This window comes from Bidens hawaiensis, unplaced genomic scaffold (assembly GCF_021521415.1).
Source record: "Bidens hawaiensis isolate Kalapana, Puna unplaced genomic scaffold, B.hawaiensis_p1.1 tig00007551_1, whole genome shotgun sequence".
Classification (NCBI taxonomy): Eukaryota; Viridiplantae; Streptophyta; class Magnoliopsida; order Asterales; family Asteraceae; genus Bidens; species Bidens hawaiensis.
In genome coordinates, this window is record NW_027491527.1 from 988,784 (window position 1) to 1,012,856 (window position 24,073).

The 24,073-nt window shown below is 34.4% G+C and overlaps 2 pseudogenes across 1 annotated transcript; one reads left to right on the forward strand and one right to left on the reverse strand.

Moving 5' to 3' along the window:
- The first annotated feature begins 1,751 nt into the window (after positions 1-1,751).
- On the forward strand, positions 1,752-4,281 carry LOC143635533 (general transcription and DNA repair factor IIH subunit TFB4-like; annotated as a pseudogene). The gene is made up of 9 exons (XR_013154072.1): positions 1,752-1,784; positions 1,875-1,969; positions 2,037-2,232; positions 2,325-2,408; positions 2,489-2,542; positions 2,628-2,696; positions 3,684-3,760; positions 3,838-3,941; positions 4,024-4,281. The product of XR_013154072.1 is annotated as a general transcription and DNA repair factor IIH subunit TFB4-like (transcript).
- Positions 4,282-16,378: 12,097 nt separating this feature from the next.
- LOC143635534 (putative metal-nicotianamine transporter YSL7 pseudogene) lies at positions 16,379-17,637 on the reverse strand (annotated as a pseudogene).
- Between the last annotated feature and the right edge of the window lie 6,436 nt (positions 17,638-24,073).

Below are 24,073 nucleotides of genomic sequence, written 5' to 3' on the forward strand. Positions count from 1 at the left end.
AATAAGTTATTTTTTAAAAAGTGTTTGGTTTAACTTATTGATGTAAAATGACCAAAAAAAGACATTTTTATACAAGTGTAGGATTTGGTGGAATAAGGGAATAAGGGTGGAAAGGGTATTTCAAAACATATAAGGAGATAAGTTAGGATATCTCAACTTATTCAAAACCCATCTTTTAACCTTATCAATAAGGAAAAACCCATAAGTTCTTATAAGTTTCCAAACACTAAAATGAAGAAAAAAGGACTTATTCAATTTCATAAGTTATATAAGTTATAAGGGCAAAAAAATAAGGAATCCCAAACACGCCCTTCGTCTTCTTCGGGGGTGTTTGGCCTAGCTTTTTTAACCAAGCTTATAGCTTTTTTAGCTTTTTTTTTTTTTATAAAATAAGCTTAATTTTGTGTTTGGCTTAGCTTTTTAAGCTTATGCTTATTAGCTTATATAAGCTCATTTGAATAAGCTTATTTGAAGATGGTTTTGTAGCTTATTTGATATAAAGCTTATTTGTTTAAGGGTGTAAATTACTCCTTTGTTCTTAAAAGGTGGTGGATTAGTAATTATTACTTTAACAAATTAAAGAATGTTGGATTTAACAACTTATTAAGACATATAATTAACTTGTAGAATATAAGCTAATCAAAACACTTAAAAAAAACTTATCAAATCACAGTAAAAAAGCTATAAGCTAATTTTAAATATAAGCATAAGCTTAAAAATAAAAGCTAGGCCAAACACTAGGGGTGCAAATGAGCCAAGCTGCTCGTGAGCTACTCGAGATCGGCTCGTTAAAAAACTCGTTCAAACCGAGCTTTATCGAGCCCGAGCCCGAGCTCAAGCCAAAAAATAAGCTCGTTTAATAAACGAGCCCGAGCTTTACTTATCGAGCTCGAGCCGGCTCGCGAGCCTAAACGAGTCTGCCATTTATATAATTTTTTTTAAAATATATATTTAATAAATATTAATTAATAAATATAATGTTATGAAAAAATAAATAAAAATAACTAAATAATATATATTCTTTTATAAATAAAATTATAATAGAAAAAAATATATAAAATAATCATAATTATATTAAAAAATAATTGATAAATAGTAAACGAGCCGAGCTCGAGCTTCAAAATCCGTTCACGAGCCGAGCTCGAGCTCAAGCTCTGTGTAAGTTAAACGAGCCGAGCTCGAGCCTAGTCGAGCTCGGGCTCAGCTCGGCTCGTTTGCACCCCTACCAAACACCCCCTTCATGTGTGAACCACCACGACATCGCCGACCGCCAGCCACGACCATCACCACCACCAATAAATCAATAATCATCTCTCTCTCTCCTCCCCATACCTCCTACCACACCAACTGAGTTTGTTTGTTTTCTGGTGATTAGTTCCAAGGTAATATCTCTGCAATTAACTTTTTGATTTGATTATGATGGATGTTACCTTCTTCATTAGTCCTCAAAATACATCCCAATTGCTTCGGTTTGTGTTAACGAACTATCCAGATGTAATTCGGTTTGTGTTATATATAAAAGGATCAATATTTTCTCAAAATTGCTTCTACACCTCACCCCAAATCATATTCTCCAAATTTTTAAATGTTTGGGCTTTCGCAATGCTCTCTAATAATTTTATATTTCTACATTTGGTTGAGTTGCATAGGGACATGTCTAATTTGTTAACAGTCTGTTGTTACAAACTGATGATTAACATTGTCATTCTTCTTAACTGCTTTTCTGTTAGATCAACCAGAAAATAAACCAAGTATGACACCGCTTTCATCAAAGCAATACACAGGTAAATTATTATTACTATTATCATCATCTCCATTCATCAATCTATCTTTTTTTTTTTTATTTTAATTTTGATTTTTAAACTCCATCACAGATGATGTCAGCCTGCTCATGGTATTAATTGACACTAACCCATTATTCTGGAGCTCAACCGCTGCCCCTTTACCCTTCTCCAACTTCCTATCTCAAGTAAGCCGTACAAAATATAGTGCATCACACACACACACACTATCTATATCAAATATTTTACGCGCAGGTCATTTCATTCTTAAATTCAATTCTTCTTCTAAACCAACTCAATCAAGTTATGGTCATAGCCACTGGCTTAAACTCGTGTGCTTACATATTTTATATTTATGGTTTACTGTGTGATTAGATTGTTTATAATAACAATTATGTTATCAGACATACAAAGAGTATTTCGTTCCGGGTCACTTCATCCACAACCTCGGGTAATTGTTTCTGCATTTACAAAATCTTAATTGTTGCCATCATGAATTCAGTTTTCGTTTGTATTTTATTTCATTTTCATGAGTGGTTGCAGATTTTGTGTATGCATGGATCACAAGATGGACCGGGACAATATGTTGCTATCATGAATTCAATTTTTTCTGCTCAGAGATCAATGGTATATATATTGTATTTATACATTTTGTAAGTGATATTATATTATTTAACTGACACTTGTGAACCGGCGTATATTAATAGGTACCTATAGATTCTTGTGTTATCGGGTCACATTATTCGGCATTTTTACAACAGGTACCACATACTGACATACATTTATATATTAACGTTGACTTGTTTCTAGTGTATATATTATTGTTTATAATATGCGTATTTGCAGGCTTCTTATATAACTGGAGGTGTGTATCTGAAGCCACAACAGCTTGATGGATTGTTTCAGTATCTAACGGTATGATCATTTCAACCTGAGCCCGTTTTGGGCATGACTCATAACAAGTTTTCACCCGAACTAAGTTGATATTTTTTCTATAAAATGACTTGTTTCAACCTGATCCCGTGCTGGTCAGAACAAGTTTTGACCCAAACCAAGTTGATACTTTCGTTTCAACACGTTTTGGTCAGAACCTGACCCGAGACCGTTAAACAAGTTTTGACCTGAACCAAGTTGATACTTTTTCAAAACGACCCATTTCAGTCGATCCCGTTTTGGTCAGACCAAGCTTTGACCCAACCAAGTTGATATGTTTTCAAAACGACCTGTTTCAACCTGAGCCCATTTTTGGCCAGAACAAGGTTTGTCTTGAACTAATTTGATACTTTCTCAAAGCGACCAGCTTCCAACCGAGCAAGTTTTGACCCCGGGCTCGTTTGGGTCACAAGTTTTGGCCCGAACCAAGTTGATACTTTTTCTAAAACGACCCGTTTCAACCCGAGCTCATTTTGGTCAGAACACATTTTGACCTGAACCAAGTTTATACATTTTCAAAACGACCTGTTTCAACACAAGCCCATTTTGGTTCGAACAAGTTTTGACCTGAACCTTTTTCAAAACGTGTTTCAACCCCAAGCCCATTTTGGTCAGAAAAAGTTATGACCGAACCAAATTCGTGCTTTTCAAAATGACCCGTTTCAACCCGAGCCCATTTTGGCCGGAACAATTTTGACCTGAACGAAGTCAACACTTATCAAAAACGACCTGTTTCAACCAGAGCAAATTTTGGTTAGAACACATTTTGAATCGAACCAAGTTGGTGCTTTTTAAAAGTGACCTGTTTGAACCCAAGCCCATCTTGGTCATAACAAGTTTTAACCAGAACCAAGTTATTACTTCTTCTAAAATGACCCTTTACAACCGAAACCTATTTTGGTTAGAACAATTTTTGACCCGAACCAACTTGATACTTTTTCAAAACAACCCGTTTTTCTTTTCATGCAGACAGTATTTGCAACATATTTACATTCACGCAGCTTCTTGCAACTGCCTAAGCCCGTAGGTGTTGATTTCCGTGCTTCGTAAGTGGCTTTTCATATATTATTTACAACATCAATATTTTGAGCTCGTATTTGACCATATAATAATTATATGACAGACTTTTTTGCCACAAAAACACAATCGACATGGGATACATTTGCTCTGTCTGTCTGTCTATCTATTTTCTGCAAGCATCACAAGAAATGTTCAACTTGTGGGTGAGTTTTTCCGTATTTATTAATATTAGTTTGTGGTTAATGTATTTATGTATGTTTATTATTGGCTTGTGTGTATTGGGATGCAGGTCGGTTTTGGTCAACCCCAAACAAGCGTCTCGACATTGAATCAGAAGAGAAAAGGCACCGAATATTGAGCCACAATGGACAACATTTTATGATTTAGTTTGAAGCTGTGGATTTGTGTTAAAGTTTTGCAATTAATAATTGTAAGTGTTTTAAATTTGGTTTTCAACCGTTGGAGTCAATAGATTCTTTTTCGGGAGCGATTCATCCTTACTGAATATTATTCTTTTTTTAACCCCTCGTCAAGAGATAATATACTATCTCCCACCAACCTTTGATATGATAGATTATCTATTCCCAGTGGTTGTGGACTATGAGGAGGGAAGGTGAACGGGAACCGACCGAAAGCCTAAACCGCTTAAAGTTAATTGATTGCAAGTTAATAATTTATAATTTTACTATACATCTTTTTGTGTTTCAAGAATCAATTACTTTACCTTTCTTTTGGTCCTTATAAAATTTATTACAATAATCGTAGTTTTAAAATGCTTCATTTGAAACATTAATATAATGTCTGAAGATGTGAAGCATTGATCCTGGATTTAGTTGTAAACACATCGTACTAAGTTTGGATGACTTTTTTTCCCATCATTTCCCACTTTCTTTACGGACTAGAGCGAATCAAAAGCAAACATAATGGAAATGGAAGACTTGGATTGGACAACTGTGAAAAACTAGATCAGAGTTATAGATAATTCGTCTCAGTTAGGCGCTTGTAGACTAGGAGGGCAAAGCTAAACTGTCAAAAGCTGAGATCTAGGGCAAATTTGTTTAAAGTTGAAAGACCAAATGCTAAACCATCAACACCTGAATGTTCAAACGCTCAACTGTTACACTTCAAAAGCTTAAGGGCTAAACTGTTAATAATCGAAAGTTGTGTCAATAGATAAAACTTCAAGGGCGAAACTGTCAACAACTATAAAGACAAAGACTAAATTGTCAAAAATTCACGGGCTAAACTGTCAATAGCAAAGTTAAACGGCTAAACTATCAATATTAGAAAGTTTAATGAAAAAATGTCGATAACCGAAAAAAGCCGAATACTTAAAAGTCTATATTGTCAACACCCCAAAGATCAAGGGCTAAACTGTCCAAACCCAAAATTTTAAGGGCTAAATAGCCAATAAGGGAAAGCTCAAGGACCAATCTATCAATGATCGAACGTTCAGGGCTAAAGTGTCAGTATCAAAAAGTTCAAGGTCTAAAGATAAAGATGTCAATATCTGAAAAATGTCAAGGACCAATCTATCTTTACCCGGAAGTCCAGAGACAAAAATGTCAATATCTGAAATTTCAAGCCTAAAGATAAAGAGCTACATTGTCCTTACATTAAAGTTCAAGGGCTATATTATCAATTTTAAAAATTAAAAGGATTAAAATGTCATTATACGAAATACCAATGGCTAATTAGTCATTATCCAAATTTTAGGGCTAAACGGTAATGTCATAAGGTATGGGGGCTAAAGTGTCATTATACAGAATCTTAGGGGCTAACCTTCAAATATCAAAAAGTTCAAGGGCTAAACTGTCCATATAAGAAAGTTTAGAGACTAAACTTGCTTTATCTAAAAGTTCAAGGGTTAATCTGTTAACTTCAGAAGGCTAATATATTAGATGCCTAAAGTTCAAGAGTTAAAAGTGTAAATTTCAAAAAGTTAGACTAAACTATCATTTTTAAAGATCAAGGACTAAACTTTCATTATCCTAAAGTTACATGGCAAAGCCATTTGGTAAATCATCTCTCAATAATGGTGCAAGGTACCATATTTTTTGCTTTTAGTACACGATTTCTACCAGACATGCTCAAATTTTCATCGTTCTCATCCCGGAAGGCAATCACTATTTGGGTTTTATGGTGGGTAATAAATGAGGTGGTTTTTAACTGTAAAGCAATTAACTCAAGTAGCATGGTTGAAGAAATAAAAGTTGCAATGCCAACTTTTTTATATATAAAAGATTACTCTATCATTCTTTAAATTATTGTAAATATATAAAAACGAGAAATATAATAAAATAATTGTTTGTGAGTAAGATAAAAATAAAAGTGGTGGGCGAGTTCTGAAAGATTTTAAAAATGAGTACTAAATTTTAAAATGTATGACTTTTAGTTAAATTATAGAATAAAAAAAAATGATAGATGAAATACGAATGCTCTAAAAAGGTTAAATAAGAAATCCCAAACACCCCCTTAAACCTCCAAGAATTCAAAAAACTGAAATGACCATCAAAATTCAAAACAGACAAACTAATCACACTTGAATACATAATAATTTTTTGGTTCCAAAATACAAAAGTGCACCAAAATCCACATTCATGTCATGTGTGTGATTAGATAACAGTAATTAGTGATTAGAAGAGAAGAACAAAGACTTCAAGGTCTGAATCTTACGAAGACAGACTTCCGCCTTGTGAATCGCATCATCACAACGTATCCCTTCTTCTTTCCTTGGTCTTTTGATTTCGGTTTTGCGTTTGCGTTTGTGCTTGTGCTTGCTGCACCCTTCATCCTCCCTCTGTCTCTTCCGGCTTGATGATGATTCTATCAACCAAATTCATAATCACTTAATAATCTAATTTTTTATGGATATTAACACTCCAACCAGGTTTGAAATCGAGCAAGGTTGGTTTGACTTTACATTTACTTTACGACTATCACTATCACTGTCACTAACCTTGAATTGTGTTTATTAAATTTCCTTTTAAACACCGAGAATTTGTCAGCTCGGTTTTGCTTTAATAAATCAGTTTAATTATTAAAATTTTACTTTAGGAGGTGTTTGGAATTCTTTATTTCTACCACCTTATGACTTATAACAATAAGTTATTCCACATAATAATAAGTAATCCCAGACACATTTTTTTTAACTTTTTATAAGTTATAAGTGATAAGGACGTAAAGAGCTAGCCCCAACTCCAACTACTCTAATTCCGAACATGACTGATGTTAAAATGTGACAAATAAATAAATAATAAGTAAGTAAAATAGTGATCGAGTCACAGTACCTTGAGTGACGATAGATGAATGCAGGTGTTGTTGGTCTCCTTGATCAAGCAGATGTATGAACTCCTTGAGTTGGAGCTTCAGATACTGGAAACGGGTCGGGTGCTGAGCTTCTAGAAGCTTCAACTCCTGCTCCGCAAGCTCTTTCATCTTCTTAATGGCTGTTAATGGTGGAAGGGGAAATGAAAGGTGGTTTTAATGCCTGCCATGACCATGACCATGACCATCATGTCATATAGCCAGCCAGCCAGCCAGCCGTTGTAATCTCACTCTGTACGAAAAGAAAAGCTACATATCCCGATATTTATTTATTCATCCTTCTTTCTTGTTTTTTTTTCTTATTTTTTGTTTACTTCTTTATTCTAACTTTTTAACTAAAGCTGATTAATAAATGTTATTATGTTGTGAAACAGGCCTAATAGCCAAACATGTGAGAAAGAGATTTAGGGAGAAAGATGGTGATTTCATTGAGAGTGTGTCATACAATGAAATACAATATAGGAGTAAATAACTTGGAGGAAAAGCCTAATCTATATTTGGTATTGATAACCACAATAATATATATTTATAACACTCCCCCTTGGTTATCAACTCAATACGCTTGAAGATGTTGCCTCATTAAAAACCTTGCTACGAAAACCCATTTGGGACAAAACCATAGCTAAGGGAAAAAGAGGGCAACGCGTATTGTCTCCCCCTGATTTATGTATCATTTAAAATGGTAAATATCGATCTTCTGTGAAAGTTACCCAAAGCTTTTGTAGTCAATCATATGCGTCTTCGTCCCTTGACATTTGAATTCTTAAGTTGAATAATGTTGTATAATCTTCACGTGAAAACTTCTATTGCTTCATCTGGTAAACACTATGATCCTGTTGTGTTTCTCTACATCAACAAGACTAACCAAACTTGTTTTGATGGGTTATTAAAATATAAACACATATCTTTCATACCTAAAATACATGTTTTAACCCATTCTGATGTTTCCTAACAAGACACATGCTGATAAATATAAATAAAGAAAATAATAATCATATATAGATAACAATATCACATAATGCACATATGCATTTAATAATGGTATTTTCGAACCAATAATATTTCATATTTAGATAAGAAATGATATCGAGTCATTGTTTGACATCCTTTAACGTGCTAAATATGATTAAACTTGTCCATGATAAAATGTCTCAACATTTTCTAAATGCATTTTATAAGCATATAATTACACATCTACTCGAACTATAAGTCGAACAATAATCACACTATGTCAAGGTCTTTCAAAAAGAATTTTCTCTTTAAAAGCTCATAAGTTTCTCTTGGTGACATGTACATCATAGTAAACTGTGATTATAATGACATTTTAAGAGTGAAATTTTGATAAAAGTATGACTAATTATATCCAACTCATCTCCTTCTTTATCAAAATATCTCTTGATTTGTATCAAACTCAATTCGTATAATTTAGTCCAAACGTAATAAGCATAAATCCATGCATTCACCAATCCATCATGGACTTCTTTTTAACTTGACAAATATGCATACGCATTCACTTTTTCAGGATTTTTGTTGCATAAACTTGCACATTAATATATCATTTTGTATCACATATCAAAAATCCTTATTGTACAATTTATTTGTTTATTGAGATATTATACTCATCACATACAATCTCTTCTATGTGTATGCTTGTTGATGCACATAATCAATTAATTTTTCAAGTATTCAATTACCTTAAGAAACTCTTTAAGAGTTCCATTTATGTTCAACATATTCAATAATTGTAAAGTATTGAAAATATGAATCTATACACAACAATCATTGTGTTCTCGAGAACTTACTTTACATAATTTGATAATTCAAATCCTTCATAGATTTTCTTGTAAACTCTCAGTATCAACTGAATAACAATATTTATTAGACGCATGTCAATTCTCTCTTCATATTACCAGACTGTTTAGTTATCGGAAAATCCTTGCTTCCACCATTGGAGAATGTGTCTCCTCATATTTAATCATGGGTCTTTGCAAAATCCTTGTGTCATTAGTTTTGCCTTATATCACTTGATGAATTTTCATAACTCATATACAAGACCCGTTTGTATCTAACACATTTTACAACTTTAGTTGTATGGACTGCTGGTCCAACAAACTTTCCGTTTTTTAGAGAATTCAACTCTGCCATGTTTGCGTCTTTCCACTTTGACCAATCATTTTTTATAGGCAGATTTAGAATCTTGATCTTCATCATCATTTCAAGCGCTAATTATATATATATAAATGAAAGTATAACGACGTCGACTTTATTTCGATTTCATATATCTTTATAGACATGATACAATAATTTATTGAGAGCTCTTTGTTTTCAGGTACCTAAGGTTCTTTAAGAACCATCATGTCTAATCTCATTCAATAGACCTTTTACTGTACCTCGACTTGACCATCTTTATTACTTGCTCCAATTTTCGAGAAAATTTTACCTTTGGAACCGATCAATCTACCACACTACAATCGTGCATTATAATTATTATCAATATGTGTTTGTCCTTCTGGGACATTTATCAATTGGAGCATTAGCAGTTCGTATAGGTGTCTTAGCTAGACACTCTCTTTTGGTCAGTGAATCGTCCGGTAATTCATTCGTTAATTTTTATTCATGAATTATCCTTTGAACTTTTAGTTCATATAATTTAGTTTGAGGATCAATGATAATTCATTCCAACTGCTTTATATCTCCCCCTAATGTTGGGAATGTTGATTCACTAAAGTGAAAACTAATGTGCCATATGCAAATATCTCATTAGTGGCTCTAAGTATTTAATCATAAATAATATTTAAACCGACATAAATTCCCAACTTCCTTTGTGACCTCATCTTTGTGTTTTATGGTGGATTAATTTCAGTATATAACACACACGGAATATTAGATGAGAATTGCTTGGTTATTGACCAAAAACCAATTATAATTGGAAGGAAGCATCATAATGTGTTGGCTTGATGTGGATTAGTTTTTAAGACATGTAAAATCATATGTACTCAAATACAAACATGAACATTTGCTCTCGTGATAATTGCCTTTGCGACCAATTATAGACGTTGAATAATCGTCTTTAACAAAACAATTTATGTAAGAACATAATCTGTTATAAAGTTCAACACTTATTCCAATGATCATTATTAACTTGGGAATCAAATTCATTATTATAATCGAATGTAAATATATCAACCTGGAATAATATTCTTGCTATCTTATTAGCTAAGCCATATATCATGCAAACATGAAGTTGCGATCTTGATAACCATTTAGACGATGCATCGATTTTCAAAACACTAAATGGTATCATGTTAGGATATGTGTATCTTTTTCTCAATTCCATAACATCTACAGATTCACACCCTCCTTCAGTTGTAAAAATGATTTCCCTTGAGAGCAATATTACATGTATAATTATTATGAACAATCTTTTGGTTCCTCAATAAATATCACATCATTGACTCAGTGTGGTCTAACTGGTCACGCCATAAGATAATTATGATCCATAAACTTTAGGTTTATGATCGTATATGCATCATGCTTCTTTTGTACAAGATTGTAAATATGAGTGAACATTGTATTATCGTTTCAAACGATCATGTGATTTCACCTTTGTATTTCTAGATTTTGTTCTCATATATGATCAATCTCTTTTCCACTTCTGGTGGTCGATCTTATTATTAGCATGACCATCATTATGATGGTCGATCTCATTACTGATATAATCATCGTTACAAGTTTCTCAATTTTGTCCATGATTGCAATGGTCAATACATTATCACATTCACTTCGGGGAATGTATTTATTCAAAATTTTCTCGAACACGGATACTAAATCACCTCAAATGTTTCATATGTTTTAATGATATGCTACTTCAGGAGCATATTTGAGGTTTGACAAATGAAAAATAGCCGTGTCCGGTTTTTACTCATAATTAATCTTCTCTTCATATAACAAATCGAGAAGTAATTACATGAATAAGTAATGTAAGATAATCGAGCTAATATTTATATCTTTTAATAATGAAATTTAGGAAGCATGACACTTTGGGTATCATATCAAAGTATATTCACACTCTGTCATGAGAATGATATATCTTTAATAACAACTTCGATTTAGTTGTTTTGTATATAAATAAATAATGAAATACAAAGTACAAAGTAAACATATTGTCAAATTGTACAATACATGATTATATAAGATTTCACCATATAACATGAGTTATAATAAAACTTTATGAAATAATGTTATTTACTTTTCACCACTTAAAAGAAAAATAGTTAATAATTATCATTGTATAACCAAGCACACTCATATATATGATAACACACAATACAAAATTATACACTCGTACTTCATATTAAAGCTACTGTTAAACTTACAATAACTATAAACGTTGATGATAGTACATACATATCATCAATTGAACAGTAACTACAATAAGGAATTAATATTGTGTATACTTAGCTTTGACAGTACATTTGTATTTTAACTTAATGTTACAAGTTAACAAAATTTTATTACTATATTCACATGTACATGTAAACGCAATAAACAACAAAATAATCATAATATGTGACACGATTATGTTAACTTATTAATATATATATATATATATATAACTGATGTATAAAATCAAATATTATTATTAATGTAATACCAATATTATGAAATCAAATTACAAATAAAACTAATACCAATATTAGTTTGAACTTACATATGCATTGTAACAATAACTCTTATTATGCATGTAATCTAATACTCTATTAAAAAGTATCCATTTATATATAATATCATTACCAGCAATAACACGTAATATATAACTTTTGGTTACAAGGTTTACATGCTAAATATAAAATTAGCAGAAGATTTACAACTGTTACTTTGAATACCATAATGTCTTAAGATAAGACAAACAAGAATTTTATATTGCAATTTTGAAGTTATTCTCTCTTAAATTAAATCAATATAATAAAACAATATATTTCTAGGATATGCGAACTGAAGCAAACCAAATATTATCTTTACGTATGGTTTAACAAAAGAAGAATGAAAAAGACTAAACTCTAAACATATTAATTTGCATTTGATTGCTAAAATATTTTCGCTTGATAAGAGACTTAATTTACTTTTAACAGCATGTATACTCAATTAAAAGGAATAAGTATACTTACAATATCATTACTAATTAGCATATGCAAGCGGTACTTATATTATCATATTAATCAAAACTAAAGAATAGAAAATAACATAGCAAAATAATTATAAATGGTTTGACCCTCTCTCATTACCTTTGAGGCTTTGACATGATAATCTTAATATTAATCATTAATCAACTCCCCATTATTTACTCAAAATTTTTGTATAAATTCGTATAAAATTTATGTGGGAGTCACATGGTTTGATTTTTATTTTGATAGATAATTCTGTATTGTAAAAAATGTCAACAAATATTCTAACTATTATTGTAATATCGTATTAGTAATTACCAACAGTTAACTAGAATTATTGTAAATCATTCATTTAGAGATAAAAACAAATCTCTAACACAACCCACTATTGTATGAATTACAATATGACTTACGTTTGAGTAATAAACAAGGAAAAAATTAATTACCTTATGATACCCAGACCAAACCCAAAAGAAATTCGTGCCGATAACATGTTGTGAAACAAGCCTAATAGCCAAACATGTGAGAAAGAGATGTAGGAAGAAAGATGGTGATTTTATTGAGAGTGTGTCATACAATGAAATACAATGAGATGTATATATAGGAGTAATAACTTGGAGGAAAAACCTAATCTATATTTGGTATTGATAACCACAATAATATATATTTATAACATATTACAACTTTTCAGGTCTTTATGTGGACAAACTATTTTTTTTCCTTATTTCTTTTTTTAAAGCAAAATTTTATTATCCACCATATAGTGTATTTGGACATCATATGCGTCTATACGGATCGTATAGAGAGGTTATACGAGCTGTATAGGTGCACAATTTTATCCTTTTGTGATGAAGAGTGTCAGATGTTTGAAACCTGTATGGCTCGTGTATGCTGTAAGAGGAATTATTGTTAAGGGCTGTTTGGCAAGTGCTGAATCATTAAGTGCTGAATCAATAAGAGGTCTGAATGATTAAGAGAATCTGAACCAGTAAGTGCTGAACCAACAAGTGATGTTTGGTTGAACCCCTGAATGATTGTGCAGAATGACTATTTTGCCCCTCTGAACTATTCTACGTCATGAACCAACTTACCTTCATTTTCTCCCCTTTGTATATTACAATAAAACATGTTTGCAAAAATTTCTTGCTATGTATACCAAAAGTTCGATCCATATAAATACAAGAGTCCAAACACCTTATCCCGATATAAACTTTAACGTATATTGTAGTGGATAAGTGCAATCCACCAACAAAATAAAATATAATCAATAAAAATAATGAACATAAGAGAATGTTTTCAATTCATGAGCATTGTCACAGTTGAAGTTTCCTACTGACCACTATTTTCCAAAAGCCATGGTCTTCTTTCATCTTGATGTAGTATGTTCCAGTTGCATCAGTGGTTCCTTCAGCTATGTATATGACTTTATTGCGCCCTGCCCTTGCATTCTCACCTAACCTTTGCACCTGCAAATCAATAACAATAAGCATTTTTAAATTAAGATCCCATTTCCTTTATTAAATACAGATCCAAGCAAATGTTAATTCACCAAACTAACAAGAACCATACGCATTGCAATGGTAGATGTTGAAATACAAAAGTCTAGGAATGAGCTTGGTACTGGCACCGAAACCACCAAAAATTCACTTTTGATACGAACTGGCAATAAAAAATACAAAAGAAGGATTGTAGAAAAATGAAAACAAATGAGATCTAGTTTTCACATATTATGCACGCAATCATTCATTAATATGTTTTGGCACTAACAAAAAATGATATTAAACGAGACATTACATCAAAAGTATGGGGTGCATCTTAATAACACAACAAACCACAAAGAATCAACATCATATACAATTATACATAGAACCATATACATATAAAAAAAGATACAAACAATCAAATGGACACATAGTTTACTTAAAAGTCTTAGAATTAACCTATGATAACACAACTATACATCAATCTTTCTTTACCAAACGAGAACAATGATTTCAACGCCACACTCAATTAAGTAACTCAAATTCAATTGATCTATGAGACATTTGATATAACAATTAGAGTGCATCTTTCAAATGACATCAAAATATCATGAAGTGTAATTTTAGATATTGAATGTTCTGGTAAGAACAGACACGTTTTTGGAGCTTGGATGTTGTTAGAAAGCTTCAAGAATTACTTTTAAAATTTATAAGTGATCATTCTTTCAAATATGAGTTTCAAAGGGGTTTCTAAAGTATTATCCCATAATTGTAAATGAAGTTTTGAAAGAGAGTTCAGATGCTGTACTTAGAAAGCATCCACTTTTATCAACATTTTCAGTTTAAATTTCACTGTACCAACTTTATGCAACACATTTGTAAGTGTTGCTTTGTTTTTACCCAAACTAAAAGATTAGAACACATTACCACCAAAGCTCTCAAATGTATAAAAGTTCATCATCATCGTACTCAGTATATCCCACCAATAGGAAAGCTATGGTAGGGTCTGAGTAGGGTAAGATGTAGACAGCCTTACCTCTACCCCATGAGGATAGAGAGGTTGCTTCCGGTGAGACCCCCGGCTCGATAGTAGTTTTGCATCAAGCCTTGGACATAAGGCACATAGCACTCAAATCAAATGTTTAAAAGTTAAAGTAGTCATTTCATTCAAGACATTTTATCAAATACCTTATGTGCATCATAATTTTGTTTACAAAACGAATTATGTATGTGGCTCTTGAACACAATCTTTCTTCACAAACTTTATACAACCAATTTAAAATGAAAATAAACTATTCATGCACATTCTATTATGTTTCAATTATACATTAGTTGCACGTTCAATTGTAAAATTTACGCTTTCATTTCAAATTCAACCCAAATACCTTGCCATATCATCAAATGGTTAGAAGCCGTTAGAACCAAATTGTCAATATAAAAGCAAGATTCAACAAAATTGAACATCAATTAAAATAATACTGAACATCGATTAGCCGTTCGAACCATAATCCCTAGCTTCTAGGCCTAGCCGTTCGAACCCTAGAGACCGTGAAACGTAAACAAAAATCTTACCAGTTTGTGCTTGCTGAAATCGATAGGAGATGGTGATGTTGTGCGTGAGTCACCAGAAGAGAAGAAAAGAAGGAACAGTTTGTGCTTTTTGAAATCGATCGAAGATGGTGATGTTGTGAATGAGTCACAGAATAGAAGGAGAAGGAAGGAGGAGGTGTGTGGGTAATTAGGTCAGTTTTTCATTCAGACTTGTTTTAAGTCTGATTTGGTAAGACACATGCTTTACCATTAACATTTCATATTTTAACAAAATAAACAATCTAAATCTGAATGATTCAGATTTTTGCCTCTTAGCTGGCCCATTCAGAGCCTTACCAAACAGGCCCTACGTCTGAATCATTCAGACTCATTTTGTTGTCGAATAGAACAGACGCTTATTCAGATTTGGCTCATTCAGATCCGAATAAACTAAACAGTCCCTTAGCCAACAAATTTCAATTGTTTTGTATCACAATTAAAGAGCATCCATAATGCTACGAAATATCAAAAACGTTACAAACCGTCTCTTTTGTTTGTGAAACTATACTAATTTTAACCATTCAGATGTTTTTCTGTATGAAACCAAACTGGCTGAAGTCTGAATGAATTAAATGCTTCCATCTGAATGGTTCCATTCAGATGTAAACAAACATACCCTAATTACTGAATTTGGCCCACATGTACCTTGGTTACTAATTGACAACGAAACTTGGGGCGCATGGAAGATGGTTAAGGTGGATTAATAGCAAGCTTATCTTATTATTAGCCATCACTTGGAGTCCGGACAAGTTGGGTAGGAGTCCTAGTTTCTAACGATTTGAGCCATAGCTTTACGAGTTTAGACTAGCCTATATATTTACCAAGTTATGATTTACATGCCTATATATTTACCAAGTTTTTGGAACTTGGTTAATAAAAGTGTTTCGGGTGTTATCCCATTCAAGTTGTTACCAGTTATGAACTCGAAAATTAACTAAACCTTTTACAAATCAAACATGAACAATAACAAATATTCAAGACGTATAAGCCTCAAACTTTATCGTTTCAATTAGCTCATTTTCAACCAAACAATTAAGACAACAATACTACGAATAATAACAATAGTATATATAAAAAAAGACAATACTTATTTATAGCTAATACCAACTTCCATTTACCTATTTCTTAACTCCATGAATAGAAAACCGAAACATTAAACTTAACAAACAAAAAACACAAAATTACCTTACCATACGACTTAATTAACTTAAGATGACCCTAAAAATTCATCAACCTTCATGTTAACCACCCGAGACAAAAACTTCATGCAAATCGGCGGCCTCACTCCCACCAAAGCAAGTATCGAACTCGGCAACGTCCATATCCCGTCGCCACATATCAAACCCGAAGCAACCGCCGGCCCAAACGCCGTCGCCTTCGGCTTATTCACCTTCGACCAAACAAACAAAATCAAGCTCCCCACACACATGTCAATCGCAAAATACCCTCCTATGTAAAACGGGATCGCCATCGCCATCGGGATCGGGATAAACTTCGCCTTGTTCTTCCCGACCAAATCCCGAAACCCGTTTATCACAATCGCCAGCGCAAAAAACGCGTAACACAAAGCAAGACAATGCTTCGGGAACGCCGCGAACCCCTCCACTCCCAAAATCGCCATGTTGCGGTAGATAAGCGCGTAGGGCGCGGGGTACGTGGACCCCGGGACCCCAAAGTTTTTAAACGCGTTATAAAAAAGCCAAAACACGCAAGGCGAGATCACGCACCCCATGGTGGTCCCGATCATCTGGCTAACGAACATGGATCGCGGGCTGGCTAACGTCATATACCCGGTTTTAAAATCCTGCATTAAATCGGAGGCGGTGGAGACGATATTCATCATGACTCCGCATGCGGCGAGGCCAGCGAGAACCCCGCCGTTGTCGCCCCCTACCCAGGCGCCAATTACGAAAATGGCGAGTTTACCGTAGGTGGAGGCCAATGACCAGTCGGTCAGGCCGCAGCCGTAGGCGTTGCAAAAGGCGAGGGTGGGGGCGAGCAAGTAAATAACGGCAATGTGGTATTGTTTGAGCTGCGGGAAGATGTGCGGGAGTGTGAAGATGGAGAGGGTGGCGATGGCGAGGTACCCGGCAACCGCGATCCAGATGGAGATCTGGTCTTTAAGGAAGAGTTGCGTGCGGCGTTGGTCGTCGAAAGATAATGTTGCTAGTTGAGGCGAGGAGTTGCGGGTGACTGGGATTTGGGTGTCGGGTTTGTTTTTGACTTGGCGGTATAACCCCAAGAATGTGTGGCCGAGGACTTTGAAGAAGTTGTAGAGACCATCGCCTAGGATCATTGCTATGCCTATGAACACCTACAATTGTAGTAAAACATATCAGTGTTTTCTTAACTTTTTCAAAAAGCTAAAATAAAAATAAATTATGTGTCATAAAAACTAAAAAAGGGACTTTACCCTGTAACCTTGTATGCCATGGAGACTGCCTGGTCCGAGGTCTGCAGGGTACCAGTCACCCTTTTTTAGCTCAATGAGCGGCCACATCAAACCCCATGAAATAATTGCTCCGACCAGCAACGATATATTGATCAGGTACGGGCAGATCATGCCAACACCCACATAAGTCGCTGAGAAGTCGAAATAAAACCTGTACGTGTTTGACATTATAAGTTAAAGAATCATATCGATTTGTTAATAAGTTGAGTGAGATAATATTAGAGATATTGGTCTGACTTGTGTTCATATGCCTTAAGACCAAGTGAGGGGAAGCTTGAGAAACCACAGCCTTCTCCTGCAGTAAAGAACCATTGAAACAAACCCCATAGGAAGCTGAAGCTGAAGAATTTCCCTAGAGTTCTTACTTGTCTCCTACAATTAGGATTGCAAGAATTATATATCATGACATTACGGAATAGACATATTATACTACTGTATTGAGAAACGTCGTCGTTCTTTACGATTAGATATAAATTTAAATAAAAACAGAGTTGTATTTAAAATGACGTATTTATTGGTCTCGCAATATGAAATATACGTTCTTTTTTATTCAAAACTTGGTTCTACTTTATTATCTTGTCACAACCTCAACAATTAGAGAAGGGTTCTCATTTTAAGTTGTTCACATGACTTGTAGACTTCTTGAGAAAGGTAACACCTACATGATGCAACGATGAGTTAATTAGTTAGTTGGTCATAAGCCTTACTTGGCTAACTTGGCTCCTTGAGGAGTATGGAAACTGTTGATAAGGTGGGCGGTTGCGGTACCACTGGGATAAATCAGTTTGAAGTCGATGATCATTATCTACAAAATGTATATATAATTAGTTAAGACAACCAATTGCTAATAAACATGCGTTTGTGCGCGAGCAATGTGGTTTACCTTCCGGAGTGGTACAACTGAAAACAGCCCAAGGAAGCTAACGACGAAAAGAAAGCCAATCAACCAACCCAGAGAAGGGTTCTTTATATTCTCGGCCGCGTTGTCTTCGTTTGACTGTTTGGCTATGACTTCACTCATGCCAAATAGATAACTACCAAACCCTCCTGTAAGTTATGCAAGCGTTACACTAACATGATTAGCTTCAAAACACATCATTAATTTATACGCTATAGATCAATGTTTATAAAATCTCCTAGATTATTATTAACATCATATTGCATTTTGAACAAAGTCATATGATTAACAATATAATATAGAAACTTAAATATGAGTTTTGTGATCACTCCATGAGGATTTCTATATAAACTTGTACATATCATACCGTGATCATACAAATAAATAATGTAAAATGTGTCGCTCTGGAATATTACTCTAAGCTCGATCGACCCACTCTCATAATATATATCACCGAACCTAGGATTAGTAGTCATGTTTTGTGTGTGTTAAATAAACGAGTACAGGGGGATGCTCCATACCCATGTACTTTGGCATGTTTTAGGTTAGTGGCTTGTATCTTTAAAAGGTTGTTTTCTTATACAGATTAATTAAAAGTCCGTTTCATTCTCAAATTCTTCGGCCATTTGGTCCACTTGAAGTATCAACAAACCTTAAGATATAACCGACGCCAGAATCACCGCAACTGGCACATGTTTTAATCAACTAGAGAATGACTTGTCTAACTGTGATCGAGAAAGAAGAAAGGCCAAGCTTTCTGTTTAACATATATTATTACACATATGTACCTTCTTATACCGTTTCCTAATAAAGTAATAATGGTTTACTTAAATTAGAAACTTAATAAATTAAGTGCATAATTAATAAATAAACGTATTGGTTTGTTCCACCAACATGAGTCCATGTTTTCTCGTGATTTACTTTGCGAGAACTAAGCCACAAACATCTGACTCATTTACAACCGGAAGTGAAGGGCATGTGTTAACTTTTTATTTATTTATTTTTATTTTTTTAATTTTTAAAAGAACGGCCAATTTGCATTACTAACGTGCGACTTGCCCGCCTAGTCATCTTCATTCCCTGAGTATGGAACAGTGGGGAGCTAGCTAGCTAGGGCTAGCACGTTCTCGGTTTTTATTCTTAAAAACACTGCTGAAAGAGTCATGGTGAGTTATCACAACAAAGACGAACATACCGGAAAAGGCAATGCCGGAGGTGGCTACAACGCACGTCTGAATAACCGTATTCTCCTGCCTGGTAAACGGCTGCTTCAAATAACCGGACTTATTCAAAAACTTTGTCCAGGTCTTGACGAAGAAGAAGCCTAAGAGTCCCGCGGAGACGTTCAAGGAGGGAATAATTCCGGTGGTGAGGTTAAGCTTCATGACAATGAACGTGAAGAGGATTCCAAGAACGAAGCTGACGACGAATGCTCTCACCGTCAGCTGGTTCTGCCACGTGGGCACCTCCTTGCTCTCGAAGATCCGCTCCACCGTCTCCGTTTCACCGGTGTCCGTTTTGTTTCCTTTGTCGCTCTCGCTGTTGTTATGCACCTCGTCGTACGTGCACCCGGTCGCATCTCTTCTTGACGACGATCGCTCCATCGTGGTAATGAATGGGTGTTTGATTTACGCGTAGTATGTATAATATATATGACAAGAGAGATCTAGAGATGTGAGTGTTGAAATGGTTTGGGGGGTGATGCAAATTAATCATGTATACACGGAGTGTGAGATCTTTGCATTGTTACTAGTATATGATGCATGCTTATATGTACCTACTCTTTTCTTCATAGATCTTATTGTAAATATGTTGATGTAAGTTTCTATATATGTTAAAAGTTTGTTTTATATTCATAAATTAATTAGCATTATTATTTTACTTTATTAAAATTATATATTTATAAAAACTTGAGGAAACTCTAGGGGCGGGAGCTCCTGGCTGGGGTCGAGCTGCTAAGTCAGCTTGAAAAAATTTTATTTTCATTAACTGTCTTAAAACAATTTTCATTAGGATTCTTAATTTATTATTTTATTTGCTAACTCATAAAGTTCGACGGCTTCTTTATAATTAATCCATTTTATTATACGCCCAAGGACCTTTATGTCATTCTTTCAAAGTCTAATTCGTTATCAAGTCCTCAAATTCTAATTCGTTATTCAGTTCATTAACAAAGGAGGCTCCTTCGTTATTTCTCTATTGTAACGTATTGGCATAGCGAATGACTGCTCATTCGTTATTCTTTTTTAATGAATGGGCAAAACGAATTAAAGTTCATTCGTTACTTTTTCTTAGTGAATGGGCATAACGAATTGCTGTTAATTTGTTATTTATCCTTAACGAATGGGCATAACGAACTGTTGTTAATTCATTATTCTTCCTTAACGAATGGACATAACGAATTGTTGTTAATTCGTTATTCTTCCGTTAACGAATTAAGGTTAGGTCAGAGAATGTTTGAATATTCTCTGACATTCCCTTTAACCTCGTACGCCGTTTTTCGGTGCCGTCATCGCCGGAAAACCGGGATCTCGCCTAGAAAGCGAGACCTCACTCGTTTTTCCACCGTTTTTGTCCCGTTCGATCCAAATTCGAGCTAGGGTGACCCCTAAGTTTGTCTTTTGATTGGTTTATACTCGATTCCCTCCGGATCTCGTGACGTTAACGGTTGAGGGTGTCGGTTTATCGTTTCACGACTAGAGAGAGAGAGAGAGAGAGAGAGAGAGAGAGAGCTTAAGTGTGTGTTTTTGATGGTGTATGGAATGAGTGGAAATGAATGGATTATGGGTTAATTAATGTTTATATACTATAGGTCATGGGCTTAAGCCCATGTTCTTTCTCCTTTCCTTATTAACCCAAATTCATTACCCATTTTACTTAGCCTAACACTAGCCCGACTCATAATTTATTTCATTAATCGAAACAAGAAAACGGGATGTTACAATATATATATATATATATATATATATATATATATATATATATATGTATGATTGTGTTCATTTCAGAAGTGATTCTTATAGCGAGAAGTGCTAGAAGTGATATCAACCATTAGATTATTAATCAATGGTTGAAAGAGTATTGCATTTATATAATTAATGAAATTTGAGAGAAATTAAAATAAATAAATAAAAGGGTAGCCTAAGTAGATTAAAATAATTCATCATTTAATGTTCTCATCTATCCCTAAATAAAAGTCCAAAGCATAAATATCAAGACTTTATGATTTATAAGTTATAATTTATTTATTCTATTAGATGCCCTTCTGTTAGTATGAGATTTATTTTTGTTTATTTTTTCATTAGTAAAATGTTCTTGAATTTATAGTACTTAAACAAATAATAATAAAAATAATAACAACAATAACGTCTTCATCATCGATGCTTATTAATTTACTTATTTTTTTTTCCCAATATCATGTTTTAAATTTGTGTATTTTAGGGTTAATATATAGCATCTTCATCATCAAAATTTTCTTTTGAAAACAATTTTTTTTATTTATGTGTAAGAATTTGAAGATGTGTAGTTAGAAAGACATGTATGAAGAAACCAAATATGTGTAGGAATTAAAATTAAAATGAGTATGAAAAATTAAAAACGTGTAGGAAGAAATAAAGATATGTTAGAATAATTTGAAGAGATGCAGGAAAATTTTGAAGATGTGTATGACAAATTGACGTTGTCTACCAAGATACTGAAAATGTGTAGGACAAAATTTACTTTATTAAGTTATATAGATTATCCATGCTCGTTGTACTCATGACAATCCACGCTCATTGTCCATAAATTAAACAGCGTTGGCTTTGATCAACTCAATTGGTTTCACGTTAGTAGTATCTTGATATACTACCAACTGTCGATCATTGCCCTCAGTTTCAACACCACCAGCAGATGTACTAGCAGGTTGTTTCTACTCACTACCGCCCATACCAGCATCTGGATCTTTCTCTTCATCGTTATTCTTCAAATTTTTCAACATATCGTCTTTGCACGTTAGTTGATGAATAACGTTTTCTTGCTCCTTTATCTTCTCCCCCTGAGCAGTAACAAGCTCACGGAGTTCACGGTTCTCCTTCTGACAGTAAGCAGCGTGGCTTACCATTCTGCGTTGATCCATCCTCATTTGATCTTGCAATTGACGATCAACAACCATTTGACTTTCCTGGAGGTGGATCAAGCTTAACAGCATATCCATTTGTTGTGGAACAGCCAAAGAATGGAATGTAGGAGGCACTAGCTGCACTGGACCATGAGGACGATTGAACCTCATAAATGATAGAGCTGGCGGATGTATATGCATCATCATTGGTGCAAGAGTTGTAGAAATTGTAATGATAGAGGTCGGCATAGGAGACAACATCAATTGAGGAATCGAAGCGAATCTTGGATCATATGACGCCATCGTCATCAGTGTGATAGCCGGGGTACTAACAGCAGCAGATACTACCGGTACTTGTTGAGGAACATACGACCTTGGTTCGTAAGGACCAATTTCCACATCACTGCTCCTATGAACCCTCATTTTCTTGGGTTTCTCTGTCATAACTGCTTTACCCTTTCTTTTGCATTGAGCAGCTTCAAAACTTGCTACCTCAACCACTTTACGTCCACCATCTCCCCCATTTCTACCATTACCACCATCACCTCCATCACCACCATCGTTACCGTCATTTGTTCCCACCTTGTCCATCTTCACGTACAGAATCAGAATCATCGTGGATCCAACGATCATTAGATGAACATTCATAATTAGGCCTTGCCAAATGACCAATCATCCTTTTAAATCTTGGCATGTCCTCAGCAGTTTGTTTACGATAAGTCTTCATACGCTTCATCGTATCTTCATCCATGTGTTCCAAGACCATTACATCACTCATCAATGTCTGGTCAATAACTAGATCAGGCACCAAATCATTGATAATCAACTTCAAGAAGCGTGGATACATTAGGAACTTATTCTTGCGATGTCGAACCAAGCAGTTCTCCTTCAGATGATAAAAGATCAGCTCGGAGAAATTGAACGACTTGTTCAGTATTAGTGCAACGAAAGCAGGTTGCAGCTTGATTATGCATTCTTCATAGCCACCCTTACGTCCACCAAGGCAATGAATGATAACGTGTAACAGGTACTTGAATTGTTCGCACAAGTACGCCTTGTTATACTGTGAATGGCCAAGATCGCCTTTATAGAATAACCTTTGAAATAAGCCTCGAATCAGGGTCTTGTCAAACTCACATGGGTGGTCTAGTATATCAGCAAACTTCAGAACACGTCGCATCACGCCAGTATCAATATTGATCGTCTTTTTCTGCACAACAGCTACGATATGCTACTCAGCATCGACATAGCGAGCATTTTCCCAAAGTGGATGAATCACGCTGAAATGTACAGTGATAGCATAGTGAATACGTGAGCGACGAAAGAA